The sequence below is a fragment of the Pan troglodytes genome, chromosome 2, assembly GCF_028858775.2.
Source record: "Pan troglodytes isolate AG18354 chromosome 2, NHGRI_mPanTro3-v2.0_pri, whole genome shotgun sequence".
In the NCBI taxonomy this organism is placed as follows: domain Eukaryota; kingdom Metazoa; phylum Chordata; class Mammalia; order Primates; family Hominidae; genus Pan; species Pan troglodytes.
In genome coordinates, this window is record NC_086015.1 from 177,340,835 (window position 1) to 177,358,496 (window position 17,662).

Consider the following 17,662-nt stretch of genomic DNA (forward strand, 5'->3'; position numbering starts at 1 on the left):
TGACCACAGATCCAAGGGCAGGAATAATAATGCACAGCCGGGCCCTTGTAACACAACTAATACAGGAATGGGACCCTATAGAGCTGCAACTGCACAGCCTGCACAGTATGCAAAGGCCCTGCTATACAGCTTTCTCAACCTGTTGTGCTGTTTTTGGCTTCCTTGAACCCACTTGATTCCATCCTTTGAGACTCAAATGTTATTTTCTCTGTGAAGCCTTTCCCTTTCCCAACCTTCCATCACACTCTACGTGTATTAACAGTTTACCATATGCCATAATTACATATCAATAATTGCATGTAATCTTTATCCCACCAGTTCACTCCTCCCCATCCCACACATTGTCTAAATCAGCACTGACCAACAGAACTTTCTGTGATTATAGAAATATAATATCTGCACTGTCCAAAACAAGATCCTCTAGACAAATACGGCCACTGAACGCTTGAAATGTGGCTGATGTGACAGAGAATTCAATTTTATTTATTTTAGATTTAAATTAAAATTTAAATAACAGCATCTGGCTAGTGGCTACTGTACTGGACATATGGTTTTATACTATGAACTTCTTGAAGGCAAGAATGATGTATTAGCATCCATATACTTTAGTAGAGTCAATCATAGTATGTACTCAGTAAAGTTTTGTTGAATAAATGGCCAAATATGAATGAATCTTAGTATATAGTTGACAAAGTAATGAATATAAAGGTCAGACATATGAAAAAGTAATGAATTTAATGGTGTCTAAAGATAATTATTGAAAGATGAGAAGAGAAATAGTGTGATTTGAATGTAGTCTGCTTTTTAAAAAAATGTTAGTAAACGTACCCTAAAATAGAAATTAAACAAAAAACAAAAAACAAAAAACCTGTTGAAATGCTGATACTCTATCTTCTTTGTATGTTTATGTTTTATACTACCTTTTTCCATTATTTTATACTGTCTTAATTATATCTAAGTCTTCAAACACTAGACTGTGACCTCCTTGAAGCAGGTACTTTTATTCCCACTGTGTACCCAGTTCCAAATGTAAGCTTAGACCACAATAGGTACCCAATAAATTTTCCAGGGAGAGTGACATGAGTGATAAGACAGGAAATAAACTATTTTAATAAAACTAGCAGAGTTGATGTTCAGAAAGAAAAGATAGCTGTTAGAAAACATCCTAAGTGACGGTGAACAATAAAGCATTCTGCAACATCTACTTCATGTGTGCATTTATGCCTTGTGTTTGAGAAACCTGTGTTATTTCAAATAATGTTTTCCTAAAACAAACATGACTGTCTTATTCTCCCTGTCTCCTACCTGCCATTCTATAAAGTCCCATTGCTTTTAGCTTTAAATTTGGTTTCAGCCTCTTTGACTCTTTTACTATTTTCTTTTAGTATTTCCATTACCTTAAAAGAGTGAGTACAGTTGTCTTCACTTTCTCGTGGTAGAAAGTTAACAGTATAGAAGTATGAAAATGTCACCAAAGACTAATCAGAACAAATTGCAAGAGTTTTTCCTAATGTCTCTGCTTCAGACCTACCATGTAGATTAGCATATCAGATTTATCATTCTGATACATCAGAGTCTGGTTTATATTTGCCAGCCAGTGTCACTTCTCAGAGCACTGTTTTTCACTCTGAGTCAGAACAGGTTTCTGTGATATCTCCCTTAAGAAATGCCAAGTTTGGCCACCATCTATATCTTTTTCCCTTTCCCTGGGTAGCTCAGAAATCAATAAAAGAGCAGGTTTATGATTGCTGATGCTTAAATTATACTTGTCATTCTAAAGATATTTATTGCACACTTACTATGCAAAACTGTGTTCTAAGTGCTTTAAAGGAAATTGAGATGAATCATGCATGAACCTGACCTCCAAGAATATGGTCATCACTGAAAGATAAGATACAGGTATAATAGATACAAAGTAGCAATTGCTAAGTACAATTATCCCTCCATATCTGAGTAGGATTAGTTCTAGAACTCCCTCCAGATACTACATTGCCATGATGCTCAAGTCCCTTATATAAAATGGCATATTATTTGCATATAACCTATACACATCCTGTATACTTTATATTGTCTCTAGATTATTTATAATACCGAATACAATGTGAGTACTATGTAAATAATTGTTATACTTTATTTTCTATTTGTATTATTTTTATTGTTGTATTATTATTTTTTATTTATTCATTTTTTGGAAATTTTCAATCAATGATTGGTAAAATTCACAGATGAAGAACCCTCAGATATGGGGGTCCTACTGTAGAGCATATGGATTTATAGCAGCCTTGGATTTGTATTTTGACCCCCATATTAGGAGTTACATGACATTAAACAAAATACATTAACCTCTCTGTGCTTTACTTTCCTCTTTTGCAAAATAATACCAGGTTTTGTCTCTGGATTATTGACTTATAATCTGGATGAACCCAAACCCCCTGGTGGAGGATGAGAGAGACCAAGCATGTCATGTCGATAACTTAACATTGTTTTGTCCCTGGCACACACATAAAAATGCTTAGCCAATGCCTGATTATAAGCAAAATGCTTTCAGAGTTTAGAGAGATAATGCTTTTGCTGTGTGGATGACGTGGATTCTGTCTGAAACTGAAAGATTGTTGGATTTAGACATAGAAAATGCAAAGTCAAAATCTGAAAAGAAGAGTATCACCTATCCACAATAATTCACAAGGCCAGGAGATCGGAAATTATTAATTTTCTTCACAATTATGTTTATCGAAACATTGTCTAAAATCTGTGAAGTACCATGCTAGGTGCCTTAGGGAAGAATGGCACAAGATAAATGGTCTCTACTCTCACAGGAGTCATTGAACTAGTAGAGGTTCCTGGGGGAGTCACGCCACCTTTAACCTACAGCATGTTTTTCTCATTGGCAGAAGTAATACTGTGGGTTTGTTGGGAGGGTGGACTGCTAGATGTCAGGGACTGTGCTTTAGTTAACTTTGCCTCCACGTTAAGCACAACTCTTAGCACATAGTAAGTACTCATTACATGTTTATTGAATGAATCAATCAACATATTTTGCATGAATATGTTCTAGTGCTTACCCAATAGTAAAATTAAGACTTTTATAATAATTCTTAAAAATAGCTACTTGAGTTTACAGTGTTACTACCTAAATGATGTTTATCAAAGAGTGTAGCGCTTCAAAGGCAAAATTAACAACTGCTGAATGATTTTAATCATGAAATAACATTCATGATAATATTACCACATTTGTGTAACACTTTATACCTTTCTAAAAATGTCTTTTGGATAATTTTCCTGGCTTTTGGTTTTTGTAATTTGTATGTTTATGAAATGTGATATGTTTGAATTTGAGTAAACTCTGCTCACCTAGAATGTTTAGACAAATGAAAAAGTATAAAATAATAACCAATAATAGTAAAAATCATATAACACTGATGACAAAACCAGGAGCTTCCATTCACTGCGCAGTTGCTGTGTTCCAGAGCCTAACTACCAGTGCTTTACAGGTGTCCTCTTATTTAGTCCTCACAATAATCCTACTTAACAGGAACTACTGCAAGTTCCCTGCTACAGTGAAGGAAACCCAGAGTTATAAATCTTAGAAAGAATGTCAAAGATCATAAAGCAAAGAAATAGCAAGACCAGGATTGAAACCCAAGTTTGTCTTCTCCCAAAGTCCAGGCTCTTCACACCCTACTACTAAACTGCTACCTACTCCTAAATAATGACAACAGAGACTATTTATAAACTCATCCTTTTTTTCCAGGTATTAGACCTTTAGTGAATCATTTATCCTCAAAATAACACTAGAAGAATATAGGTTTTGATATTCTATTTTCCAGATGAGAAAACTGAAGCTTAAAGAATCTTGGCTGCTTGCCCATGTTTACAGAACTAGCCATGGCAAATAGAGAATAGACCCAAATTTATTTAAGAGGCAACAGGGTCCTTAATCACTATCTTCTATCAATGGTAATTAAGTGTTTTGGTTAGGAAAAAAATCATTGTATTTAGAGTAAGTTCTTACCATAGTTAAAATGAAATAATGTACTTACACTTAACATTAAAGTCACACCAAATATAATTTCCTCTTTTCACAATGATTAGAAAGGCACTTCAGAATCTTGAAGTGCCTCATTATCATGCACATAATTAGCGTATAATAATATTTTTAAAGGGTGGGTGTTTGAACCTTTGGACCATTTAGCTTCTGGACATGTGGGAGTTTGTTTTTAATGTTTTCCTTTACTAAACAATTTCTAGCTAAATTATCTGGAAATCAGGTCTGAATGAAAGACGCAGAGCAAAGTATACTCTTAACCCAACCCCTATGCCCTCAGATGAGAGAAATAAACTCATCTTTCCTCAGTGGATAGAAGAATTATGGAAGAAGGTGAGCATAGCTCCAGTGTTTTCAACATCTTAAGTTACTCATCAACATCTATTTCATTTCATTAATAATGAATTCAACCACCACCCAATTTGAGTAATTGTCAGTAATCAGAGAATGTTTCCCCAACCTTCAAATCTATGTCATGGAAGTGAAAATTTCCCTAGCGCCATAACAGAGGAGAAAATCTTAAGTTATATAATGTGAAAATATTTGCCATTTTATTTGAGGTACTGGGATATAAATTATATATATGTCCATCATTCTTCAGCATGTTTCCAAATCTGCAGTGTATTGTATTTTTTGCAACTAATAGAACTCATTACACTAATAGTCTAGTATTATGTAAATGCATTTTATCCAAATATCTAGTATCCATAAGTAGTTTGTTCTCTATATCCCTAATGTAATATATCAAACAATAACTCATTTGTCAAAGGGAGACAGTTCATTAAAATTCAACAACTGTTTGGCCAGGATAAAACAGCAACAGTATAAAAATTGATGTTGCAAAACTTAACAAATGAGGGAATAAGGGAAGTGAGAATAAGGAAATTGCAGGCCTGCCCTCCAGGGCCATTTTTGGGCCACTTGTCTGAATTTTAATATTACAATTGTTTTACAAAAAGTCTCCAAGTTATTAGGCTGGGAGGGAAGCCAATTTACAGCTAGGTGACTTGAATATCAGGGGCATTCAATAAATGAGAACATGATATCACTTAGGACATAGAGTGGAAAAGGTACAACACTTGAGCACTGTGCTACAATTCAGTTTTTAAAAGTGAGTTATTATATGACTTAGCACATTTCATCCCTTGTTGAGTTGTATTTAAGCAGCATAGTGAATAAGAGTTTTAGACTGTTTTGTTTGTGTTTTCAAATGTAGTATTTGCTCCATATTTTTTTAAAGCAAAATACCAAGCATAGAAATAGCACCTACCTGGGGTTTAGATAATTTGAAAAGCAAAGAACATGAACCTGTTGATGAGCTGACACCCATTCTATCGCAAAACAGTTTTAGGAAAGGTGAAAAAAATAAAAACATGCAATTTTTGAAGGTACCTGGAGAAGTACATTTATCATTTGGGATGTATCTATGAAATCTGCTTAAAATTAAAAATAAAAGATTTTTAAATATTTTAAAAATTAAACTTATTAGACTTATTGTAAAAATATTACACTTATTGATACAACTATGTTCACTGAAATCACTTTATTCAAAAATTACTATATTAACATATGCATGTATATTAAAATATTAGACTTATTGATATAACTATGTTCATCAAAATTGCCTTATTCAAAAATTACTATATTAACATATGCATGTATATACATTTAAGAGGGGAAGTTCTTTATGTTTACATGCAAGTGCTGCTTTGTACTTATACATGATTTACTTATTAGCTGTATATAACTTAACTGAATAACTTCTCATCACTTTAATATTACCTACATACTTCTAGAACTTTTTGTTTCTAAACAAGTTTTTCTCCATATGGTGTTATCAAGGAACATCATGTTTGACTCTTCATATAGCCAACAAAAACCCTGATTTTCAAGAAATCTGTCTTTCCAAAGGCAAATACGAAGGGTTTGACTGGGGGCCGAGATCTCTTATAGCTGAGGTTTTATACTATTCTCTCCTCTTTCTAATGGCAGTAGTGTGTGCGTGTGTGTGTGTGTGCGTGTAACTTTCATTTTCCCACATGCACCCAATGTATTAAATTTATTCTTTCAGTTAGCAGAAGCCTTTCCATATGATAAAAATGACAAGCATTATGAAAGGCATTCAAAGTTCCCAGGCTTCTTAGGCCCATTCGAGGATCAAGTATTCCTTCTAAATCCACTTTCAAGATTCCACAAATTTATTGCAAGATATTCATATGTAAATTAACAGACCTGTGTAGTGATCTCCCTAACATATTTTTGCTCTATCAAAGTTCTACTTGCTGTTAGAAAGTAGCAGTTAATGTCACGACTACTGTTCTGTTATGCATGCGAGGGAATCAAAGTACAGTAATCAAAATACAGTAGATAATTATTTTTTAGTACATATTAGAGTGGTACAACTAAGCTTTCTTTTAAGCTGTTAGTCAAATTACACAGCTAATAAGCAAAAGACAAACGAGCAAAGCTATATTTGCTACCCTGTTTGTCTCTTAATGGAGATCAAAGAATGAAGCTGGTTTGCAACTCTGTGACCTGTCATTCTGTGAAAAGTGTGTCTCTCGCCAAAAATGAAACTACAAATCACATGCTGTTTGATGGTGTGCCTGTGCTTGTGTGAACAGGCCACCGCATACAAGCTATGAAGAAGCTGCTAACAGGTGTCATCTGCTTTGCAGAATTACAGTTTCCACAAAGCACCACGAATTGGGATCATTAAGAATACCCAGATGCTGTATCCCAGGCTTCAGGGCTTAAACATGTACTTCAGATTTTGAGGTTGTTTTGTTTGTTTGTTTGTTTGTTTGTTTATTTTTGTCTTTGTTTTCAGTTTCAATGATCTATCTCCAAATGAGACACTCTGAGTGTTTGAGCTTTGCACCTATCTATGAAATTTACTTTAAGTAGGTTTCTTATTCAATGCTGAAAATTAGGTCAGCTAGAACTTCTAGTCTATTTGACTTCTTATCTATTAAAACTTCTTGTTTGACAGAAGTCTATGAAAACAAATGAACAAATATGAATGTGACTTATGCAAAGCCAATAAAATTATACTTTAATCTATTAAGCTTAAACCCCTGAAATTCCATCGTATTCCGTTGTATGTTTCCCGATAGCCAGGGCAGATACATGTTTTGTTTTTGATAGTGTTAAAAGCTGAAAAAACATTGATTTGTTTGAAGAAAGAAAAACATAAAAGGCATGCTGTAATGAGATTTTTGAAACACATTAGAGAAATTTTAACTTAAAAAATTCAAAATATTAAACATAAAACTCATTTACTCTAAATTTATTATTTGAAAAATGAATGGATTTAATCAAGTAACCAGGATTTTTTGCATGCTTGATGGCTAATAATTTCTTTGTATGCAAATTACCTTTCAACTAGTTGCTTCGGTGTTCGAAGATATAATTAAAGAGATTAAATGCTTATAGAAATCAGAGATTCTATGCAGATGTTATTACTCATAAATTTTGTTTTCAACAAGTTAACAGGGCAAATACTTTTATTTATCTATGCATTCAATATTCATTCAGTAAGTTTCCACTTTGTGCTTAGCATTGGACTGGCTCCCAGAGAAATGTATATGTAATAAAAACAATGTAGGTCCTGTCACGATTTACTGCTGCTTAGTTTGTGTGCGTGTTTCTGTCTTGTCTTTTCTATTGGCCTATAAGCTCTTGGGGCTAGTTATATAGCATCATGAGTTCCCCAAAGTGCTTCCCACAAAGAGCTCAATTAATAAATAGTTTTATTTGCCTATGAAAAGCATCTGTTATAACTTACTTTCCTTGCCTCATTTTTTCCCCAATTTCCCTCCCCAGCAACTTCCACTCTGTCCACACAGAACTGTTCATTATTCCTTGGAGTGATTTGCATTTCCATATATCTGGGCCTTTGCTATTACTAAACTCCTGTGTGTTTTGTTTTGTTTTTTAATGTCATTTATCCATACACTTAACTCCTCCTTCAAACCAAGCAGAAGTAGTTCTCTTCTGAATGTACCACTATTAAAGCACTTATTACATTGGTATATAACTAATTGTCAGCTCCTGTCACTAAACTACTAAAAGTTTGGTATGATTTTATTTTCCTCTTTGTATCTGTAGTGCCATGTAAGACCTTTTATAAGGTGACATAAAACAGTTGGTACAAAGGAACAAAATAAAATGGCACACAATAGTTTTTAAAAGTTTACTACAGCTTTGTCTAACAATTAGTCATTGCTTACTATTGAGCAGGATAATAATGCCTTGCGACTGCTTCCAAATCCCTCTTTCTCTGATCTCTCTGCCCTTCAACTTTTCAAGAGTACCTTTTCCATATACTCTCTACCTCAAAAGCTTTTCACTTAAAACCCTCCTGCCAAAGTTGGGAGAGGGATTATTGGTGTAGTGATGGTACTTTTTCTGGGAGTATTTGAATCCAAACAAGAAATAAATTACCTTAAACCAAAAAAGTAGGTTTTGAACTGCGAGGTTTCAAGGAGTATCAGAAACAAAGGAAACAGTTTTGTCAGAGGCCACACACACAAATCCAAAATCTTCTTACGACTCCATTGATCTTCGTCCTGTGCCTCTTGATGTTTTCATGAAAGATGGAGGAGTTGCTATTACATGAGAAATAAGCTGTTACTAAGATTATTCCATTCTACCATGGCAAAGTAGTGCAGATGGCCATATGGGAAAGCTGAATAAATAATTATTTTATAAAGATAAAGCTAAAAATAGTATCCATCTCTCATTCCTAAAAGTAGCATCACTGTGCTATCTTGTGTAAGATTACATTTTTAAGGCTTGGTTTAAAATATTTTCATTACAAATTCTTCTCTGACATTGTTTAAAATATTTTCATTACAAATTCTTCTCTGACATTTGTAAAACATTTTCTATTTGTTTTACAATTTTTATTTTTAAAAATTAATTTAAAAGCCAATAGTCACTGCAGAGCTTAGAATAAATTTCATCATTTTTCTTTATCTACATTTACCAAGGGAACACCATAGCATACCATTGCTAACTGGTGTTTTCATTCACTAGTTGACCATCCTCCTCTACTTCTGTTATTTTACTGCTAAAGAAACTGCAATATTTTTTATTGTGATGTAATATTTATTTCCCACATATTTTCCAAAAGACCAAAATTTTAATCAAAATTTAAGAAACAATCTCCTGGCCAGGCGCGGTGGCTCACACCTGTAATCCCAGCACTTTGGGAGGCCGAGGCAGATGGATAACGAAGTCAAGAGATCAAGACCATCCTAGCCAACATGGTGAAACTACTACTAAAAATACAAAAATTAGCTGGGCGTGGTGGTGCACCTGTAGTTCCAGCTACTCAGAAGGCTGAGGCAGGAGAATCACTTAACCTGGGAGGCGGAGGTTTCAGTGAGCTGAGGTCGCGCCACTGAACTCCAGCCTGGAGACAGAGTTAGACTCCGTCTCAAAAAAAAAAAAAAAAAGAAAGAAAAAAAAAGAAACAATCCCCATCATTCTTTTATGACATAATCCACCTATATACACTTCTAACTAAATCAAGATATTTAGATTATAGTCTAAGTTAAACAAACCCAGATGTACAAAAATCATCAGGCTATTTGTAGAGAAAGTATTGTTTTGATAAATATAGTTATCTCAAAAAAAAGCAAAAAGATGAGGATATGTTTAAGAAGTAAATAAACATTTGTGTGTGTGTGTGTATATATATAGACATAGATAGTTACAGATATAACATTATCTTTTAGACCCATAAGGAATGTTGGGATAAAGAAAATATAACCTATTCACTAAAAAAAAAAAAAGGAAATGAGACCCAGAAAGAAAGTTTCAGTGAACCATTCAAGATTTTTTTTTCTTTTTTCTTTTTCTTTTTTTTTTTTTTTGAGATGGCGTTTCATTCTTATTGTCCAGGCTGGAGTGCAATGGCACGATCTTGGCTCACCACAACCTCCGCCTCCCGGGTTCAAGCGATTCTCCTGCCTCAGCCTCCCGAGTAGCTGGGATTACAGGCATGCACCACTACGTCCGGCTAATTTTGTATTTTTAGCAGTGATGCGGTTTCTCCATGTTGGTCAGGCTGGTCTCCAACTCCCGACCTCAGGTCATCCCCCTGCCTCGGCCTCCCAAAGTGCTGGGAATACAGGCATGAGCCACCGCCCCCAGCCAAAGATCATGTTTTTTACTCACAGTCATAGCTAGACCCAAACACAGAAGTCTTGACCTTTAAACTAGTTCCCTTCCCATCATATATAATAATTGTTGAAGAGTTATGTTCAAAATAGAATATACAAGCAAGTTTAAGATCTCTCTTTTTTAGAAAATTGAATCTTTAAAAAATATGTTTGATGATATTTCAGAGGCATTATTAACATCAATTATCACTGTATTAATAAAATTTACATTTAAAAAGTCCAGTAAGTAGACTTATGAATAATGAAGAGTTTATTAACTACACTCAAAGAGACGATCTGAAAAAACAGACTAATAAACCAGAAAAATAATTAGATTAGGAAGCTAATCTGTGTATGAGATTGCTCCTCAAACCAAATCCATTCTGAATTTGGACTTGGACTTAGTGAGGGATTAGAGAAATCTCTCTAGGGGCCAAATTCATAATCCATGGCAGCCAATGCAGCCAAAGTGTCTGTGCACAAGAAATATTCTTGCCTGACTTGCAATATTATCTTGATGCTACATGCTTCACCTAAGTTGGAAGAGACGCCGCTAAAGAGCAGGGGGCACAGGAAACCTGATTCAACTTTTGGAAACCATTAGAGAAGCATGCTGAAGTTTGGAGAGAAAAAAATGCCTTCTTCAGGGGAAATTAAGTATAATCAGAGGTCAAGGTAGAAATTTACTAACATAGATTGGGCAACCATTTACATGGATTAGGGCATGGACTCACTCCAGTTTCACCAAATGCCACACCTGGAGAGTAAACATAACTCTTAGGCATCAGTCACCTGGAGTCCCCGGGCTCCTTAATGCTCTGTCAAGATTGAGGAGGATAAACCAGGAGGGGCACAGATTTAAGCCTATAAATTGAATCTTAGGTAAGCCTATAGTCTTAGACAGACTATATTTTAGAAGACAGAATCTGGCACACTTTAAAATCTGATTTTTAGAAATGTTTTTATTAGTTTAGTACATTCACTTAACAAGCATAATTTTATTCACAAATGCCTATCATGTGCCTGGCAATAGGGTCTGAATTCTTCATAATCCAGAACTTTGTCATACTCAGTTTTTAGCCTCAGAAACTGACATAAATTTATAGTTATTGATAAATCAGAAGATAATTCTGTACATCTATTTTTTTCTCTTTTTTTCGCTGCATTGCTAATCTGAAGATCAAATTTCCCAAGCTCTCCCAATAGTCATGCAAAATTATACTTACTTAGATTTTCTATTACATTTATTTGTAAACTTAAGTTAAAATCTATTTTTAAAAGTTCTCATTTTGAGTTTTATTCGTCTTGTATACACTCTGCCCGTAATGTCATCAATTAAAATGAGAATATGCTTAGAAAATCTTTATAACCATCTACCATGGCTAATGATCTTAACTTTAATGCACAAAATGTTATTTCATTGGAAATTTGGTGCGTTCTTAGAGTGAACCTTGTTTCTGTAACATTTTCAGTGATCTTAGATCAAAAAGCACCAACCAATATTTCTAGATTTGTTTTCTATAACAAGTACTCATATGGCACTTAACTATTTGAAAAATAAATCAGTTAAATTTTAAATAATTGCCAACAATCATGCTGTCATGATCTACAATGTATAGAAAAAAATAGCTAACACAAGTAGAACTTTGCATACCCCAAGATTGTACTTGAAATGCTTTACATATATTGACTTTATTCATCTTTACATCAACTCTGTAAGAACCATTATTATCCCCAATAGTAACATTCCCAAGGCCTTTCAGCTTGCAGTGGTAGAAGTAGGGCTTAACCGCAGATAGTCAAACTCCAGAGTCTGTGCTTTCAATAAATATTTAATTTTGTCAATTTATAACAAAGTCATTTGGAGCATCTCCTGTTGCTGGGATGCATGGATGGCAAAAATATCTCTATCTTTTAGCTATCACCTTTGCTGAAATGTTGGGTGGTCCGTGCCCACAGAAGGTGAGAAAGTTTTATATGCTTATTTTTAACAACTAGAACATAGGATTTAAAAAGACAAGGGTAAATTTCAACAATGTAGTGTATATGTTGTCTTCTAAGGAGCAATAGAAGACAACTCTGACTATCTTAAGCAAAAGGAAATGTTTTGGAACAATAGTGGAAAGCCACAGAATTACAGGAAGGCTACAGAACCAAGCTTAAAAACTAACAGGAACCAAGCCGTCTTGGTGGAAGAGGAAAAATAACTATAGGTATAGTTTATATCAGATACAGAGTGATTAAGTGAGCCGTACTAGGATAAATGAATTCCAAATATTTTCAGTCTATTTGCTGCTCTACTCAAGACTTTATAAAAGGAGAATGGCTTTCTTGAGCTACGGTACTTAACCTCAAAAAAAAAAAAAAAAAAAAAGGAGAATCCAGTTAGCCTGGCTTGGGTAACAATAACTCTTCCTTGACTAAGAGAGGGAGGTGATTGGAACGCAGCCCTGCCAGTCTATGTTCAATGAGGACAATACTTTTCTAAATGCAACTGAGGCTGCTCTTAGAAAATAAAAATAGGTACGGGCAGTCAAAAACCCACAGACATCCATGGTTGTGACTTTCAAAATAATTCCCATCATCTTGTGTGTGTGTGTGTGTGTGTGTGTGTGTGTATGTAGATAAGTTAATCTGTCCTAAAAACTGCTTTAAAATCATATTTTGTTAAGATTTATTTCTGATTATAACAGTAACACATATTTACTGTAGAACACTTGGAAACTAAATGTAAAAAGTCACTTACAATCCCAAGAACGATCTAGTATTGACATTTTGATGTTATTCTTTTTGTCTTTCTACAAGTAGTTATACATACACATATATCTATATACTCTATACTAAAATTTGAGATGGTTCCTGTAGTTTTGTGTTGTACATTTGTCACTTAGTTGATTGTTACTATGTTTATATTATTAATCTCTAAGAACATGATTCCATGAAATCGATAATCATCTATAATGTAATCATTCTACATTGTTGTACCTCTAGGTTGGTAAGTAATAATAGTAGTAACAGAGGAGAAAATAGAACAGCTAATATTTATCAGGTATGTATTGTGGGTCAGATACTCTGTGGCATGCTTTACGTGCAGTTTTATTTTACTAAAGCAGAAACTAAAGCTCAGGGAGATAAATTTCCCCAAGGTCAAAGAGCTAGTGACTATAGAGTTGGGATTTGAGCCCAACTCTGGATAGCCTGTGTTCTTGGTAGCTATATCTTTGTGTTATTACTAAATATATCGTGGTGTACATCCTTACATATAAATATTTGCAGAGCTTATTTACTTTAGATAAATTCCAAGATGGGAGATTGCTGAATCAAAGTCTAAACATTTACAAAGCCCTTGATACATTTTGCCTGTACAAATATACAAATTTCTATTTCTTCTGGCAGAATATGAGGATGCTTATTTCATAATAGTCCCATCATCGGATAAAATTATTTAAATTTTCAAATTTGAAAAAGAATGTAATGGGATCTTATTTTTGTTCGTTTTCTTTTTTTAATTGATAATGAGACTCACTATGTTTCAATTCATTATTTTTACCTTTATGGTAATTAAGTGACATTCACTGAACCATATTTATCTGAGTGCCCACACTTCTCTCCCCTGGGGTATTATTTAATGACGAAGGTAATGTGCATGAATCTCTTTTGATCTGGCCTCATGACTAGATTGCATATTCTTTTTTTTTTTTTTTTTGAGACGGAGTCTCGCTCTGTTTCCCAGGCTGGAGTGCAATGCACTGTCTCAGCTCACTGCAACCTCCACCTCCCAGGTTCAAGCAATTCTCCTGCCTCAGCCTCCGGAGTAGCTGGAATTACAGCCATGTGCCACCACGCCAGGCTAATTTTGTGTTTTTAGTAGAGACAATGTTTCCCTATGTTGACCAGGCTGGTCTCAAACTCCCGACTTCAGGTGATCCGCCCACCTCGGCCTCCCAAAGTGCTGGAATTATAGGCATGAGCCACCGCGCCCGTCCTGCATATTCTTATATTCATTTTATGGAGCAGCTTTTCTGGGAGTCAATCTAACCTTGCTACGCTGAGAGTATGCAATGCTTTGACAAAGGATGTAAACCTCAGGTTCCTTATTTGTAAAATGATAATAATAAGAATAGCACATACCCCGTAAGTTTGTTATGAAGATTTAATAAAACGTAAAGGATTTGAGACAATGTTCGATTCGTTTTAAGTGTTTGATCAATGTTGGCTACTATCAGTAATAATGGTAATAGTAGTAAGAGTGAGAGTGGATATGTGGCCAAGGTGATCTTTTCTAAAAAGCACTATTTTCTAATTCTTGGGGATGTGGACTGCCTTACAGAGGGGAGTAAGTCTGAACAGTGTGGAAGAGTTCACCTAGAGCTCACAATCTATGAGGGTCCTTTTCAAGAGGATCCTCTCAATGGGCAGCTATCTGCATCAGTAAATGAATACGATGATTAGATAAGGTTTGCCTGCGGTAAGGACAGAGGTGGAGGAACAGTCAGATACATGCTCCGAAAGGCTCACGGAAAGAAACTTTCTCCTCATTATCATTTTGGTGCCATAAATTCCATTTTACTTCTGCAGAAATTCAGGTTAGAATGGCATTTAGTAGATGCCTATCATGTGGGAAGCACAGTTCTACAAGATTTTCAAACATCTCATCTCAACCTTATATAAAAAGACACCCAATGGATGTGAAAGAAGTATTGTTATTTACAGAGCAGCATTATTTGCAGAGGAGGAAATAAATACCATAGGAGCTTAGTAATTTACCCAAAGCCCACAGTTATAGCCAAGTTTGTCTGTCACTTTTTTCCTGCCAATGGCCTTTTCTGGACATCTAGGCCTGGAGAGCTCTCCCTGGAGACTAGATTTAACAGGAAAGTTTCATAGCTCCTCGTGTGATCAGCAGTGGGATGCTGGGGTCTAATAATAATGGACCAGGAACCCTGAGTTTGACTTCAGCTCCTTTGCCTCTGCCGTTTACTCATTTTATCACTTTGGAAAAATTACTTAATCTCCTGTTTCCTCATCTGTAAAATGCAGGTAGTGACTGCTACCTTGCAGTGCTAATGCAAGAAGAAAAGGTAACTGCTGTAAAGTTCCTAGCACATAATAGGCAATGAATAATTAATAATTATAAATAATGGCTCAGAATACTAGCTATTCAACTTCTAAGGCTTGAACACTGTGTTCTCAACTCTATAACCTCAATATTAAAACCCAAAGCTTGAGTCTTCACATTCTGACCTAGAAAGACTTCCTTCATTGTTCCTGTCATTTATACACCAAATGTAAACTAAGTTCTTACTGTGCATGAAGCTCTTTTTAAATGCTTTGAGAGGTAAAAGATTCATCAGACACAGATTGTTCACTGGAGGGCCCTACAGTATAGCAGACGAGGTGAAGCATGGCCATCAATAACTAGTATCCAGAGTAGAAAGCGGTAAATGCTTCAATAGGATAGATTTCATAGAAAGTGCTATATGTTGCAGAAATATTAATTTCAACTAATAAACATCACAAAGCAATAATATTAACAATCTTTTCTTTTATATGCACTTTTACCTAAGATCAAAATTTCATTTCAACCTCCCTGTCAGCTATTGAATGGGGCAACTTTATCTTACTTGACCCTAAACAGACCAGTTATTCCTCCTCCACTATATATTTTCCTTAACCATCAGGCACAACTATTCTAATTACATGGAGCAAAAATCACTGCTAATCTTTTTCTCTGATCCTAGAGCAGTAGTGTCCACAGACTATACAAGTGTGTATAGCCTGGGGGTAGAAATTGAGCCCTGTCAGGGCATGGTTGTTCACGCCCGTAATCCCAGCACTTTAGAATGCCGAGGTAGGTGAATTGCTTGGGCCCAGGAGTTCGAGACCAGCCTAGACAACATAGTGAAACCTCCTTTCTACAAAAATTACGAAACAGTAGCTGGGTGTGGTGGCACACACCTGTAGGCCCAGCTACTTGGGAGGCTGAGGTGGGAGGAGAGCATGAACCCAGGAGGGGAGGCTGAGGCTGCAGTGAACTGTGATTGCACCACTGCACTCCAGCCTGAGCTACAGAGTAAAACCCTCTTTCGAAAAGAACAGGAACAGGAACAGGAAGGAAAGGAAAGGAAAGGAAAGGAAAGGAAAGGAAAGGAAAGGAAAGGAAAGGAAAGGAAAGGAAAGGAAAGGAAAGGAAAGGAACGGAAAGGGGGAGGGAGGGAGGAAGGGAGGGAGGCGGGAGGAGGGAGGGTGGGAGGAATGAAGGAAGGAAGGAAGGAAGGAAGGAAGGAAGGAAGGAAGGAAGGGGAAAGAAAGAAAAAAGAAATTGGGCCCTGTTTGCTCTTGGCCTCTCCTAATGTCCTATTTACTTAGAGGTACTGCTGGGACTGATTCTGGGTCTCCCACCTTCCAGCTCTGCCTTCTCTTTCCTGTACAGCATCACCCCCTCTCAGCAATGACAGGTCACTTATAATGTTCTCACTCCATTCATAGGCAGGTTACAAATTACAGCCTAGTGATCTAGAAATTGCAAACTCAAATGAATGAGGTCCAATGAGAAGCAAGGATCAAGATGTCAGAAAATCCTCAAGTTCATTGAGCTTAAATATAAAAGGAGAGGGCAATATTGAAACAAATTTCTTACATATAAACGTCACCCAGCAGCATTGCCATCTGCTCCCAAATAAAGCTTGTGTCTAGATAAGGAAACCTCATTTATATGGACAATATAATGAATCTAAGTATCCATAATAGTGTTCCACAGCACTTATTTCCCTCTCACCATGGTTCTCCTTTCCCTAATTTGCCCTGACCTTTTAGGTGAAGTTTCTTATTGAAGGCAGATTTTTTTTCCTTGTGTTCTCTTTATCATTCAAATTTTCTTTCATGCATTTCTCTGTGTACTTCTTATTCTTTAATCCTTATTTCTTTTTCTTATGCTTTCCTCTCTTCCCATTTCTTCCTCCTTCTTTCCTTTTTTCTCCTTTTATGCTCTCAATTCACTTCTTTATATCTCAACATGTCCCCGTCTCTCTAAGTCTTTATGTCTCTCTGCCTTTCATCTTATCCCTCTCCGTTGAAATGTGTTTTCTGTGCACAGTACTATGGTACTTGAGGAATTGGGAATAAAATGACCTGGATCCAAACACAAACCCTCTTGCCCAACTAAGCTAAACACAGAAGAGTTGGTATCTCATTCCTGTTCCCTGCTCCTCTTAAATAGCCATGTCTATTTCCAAATGAAAAGTCTGCTAATGACCTAGCAGGTTCCCAGTGTAGATAGGATCCAATTATCTGCTATTTGGCACACAATGGCCTTTCTGTCTGCCAGCCATGTACCAGGTGGTGAAAATAGCATGTCTACTTTATTCCTAAGCGTCAGGGTGTTTTTCTACTAGAAAAAAAAAATAAAACCCTGAAAAATAGTTTTGAAACTCAGAGTATTTTACTC

The 17,662-nt window shown here is 35.7% G+C and overlaps 1 protein-coding gene and 1 long non-coding RNA gene across 10 annotated transcripts in view; both read left to right on the top strand.

Annotated features, from left to right (window-relative positions):
* Nucleotides 1-17,662, top strand: part of NLGN1 (neuroligin 1) — a 905,219-nt gene that overhangs the window by 792,808 nt on the left and 94,749 nt on the right. The gene's annotated exons all lie outside the window — the stretch shown is intronic.
* The window catches only part of LOC107970842 (uncharacterized), a 71,372-nt gene that overhangs the window by 48,967 nt on the left and 4,743 nt on the right, over nt 1-17,662 (top strand). The window lies entirely within an intron of this gene.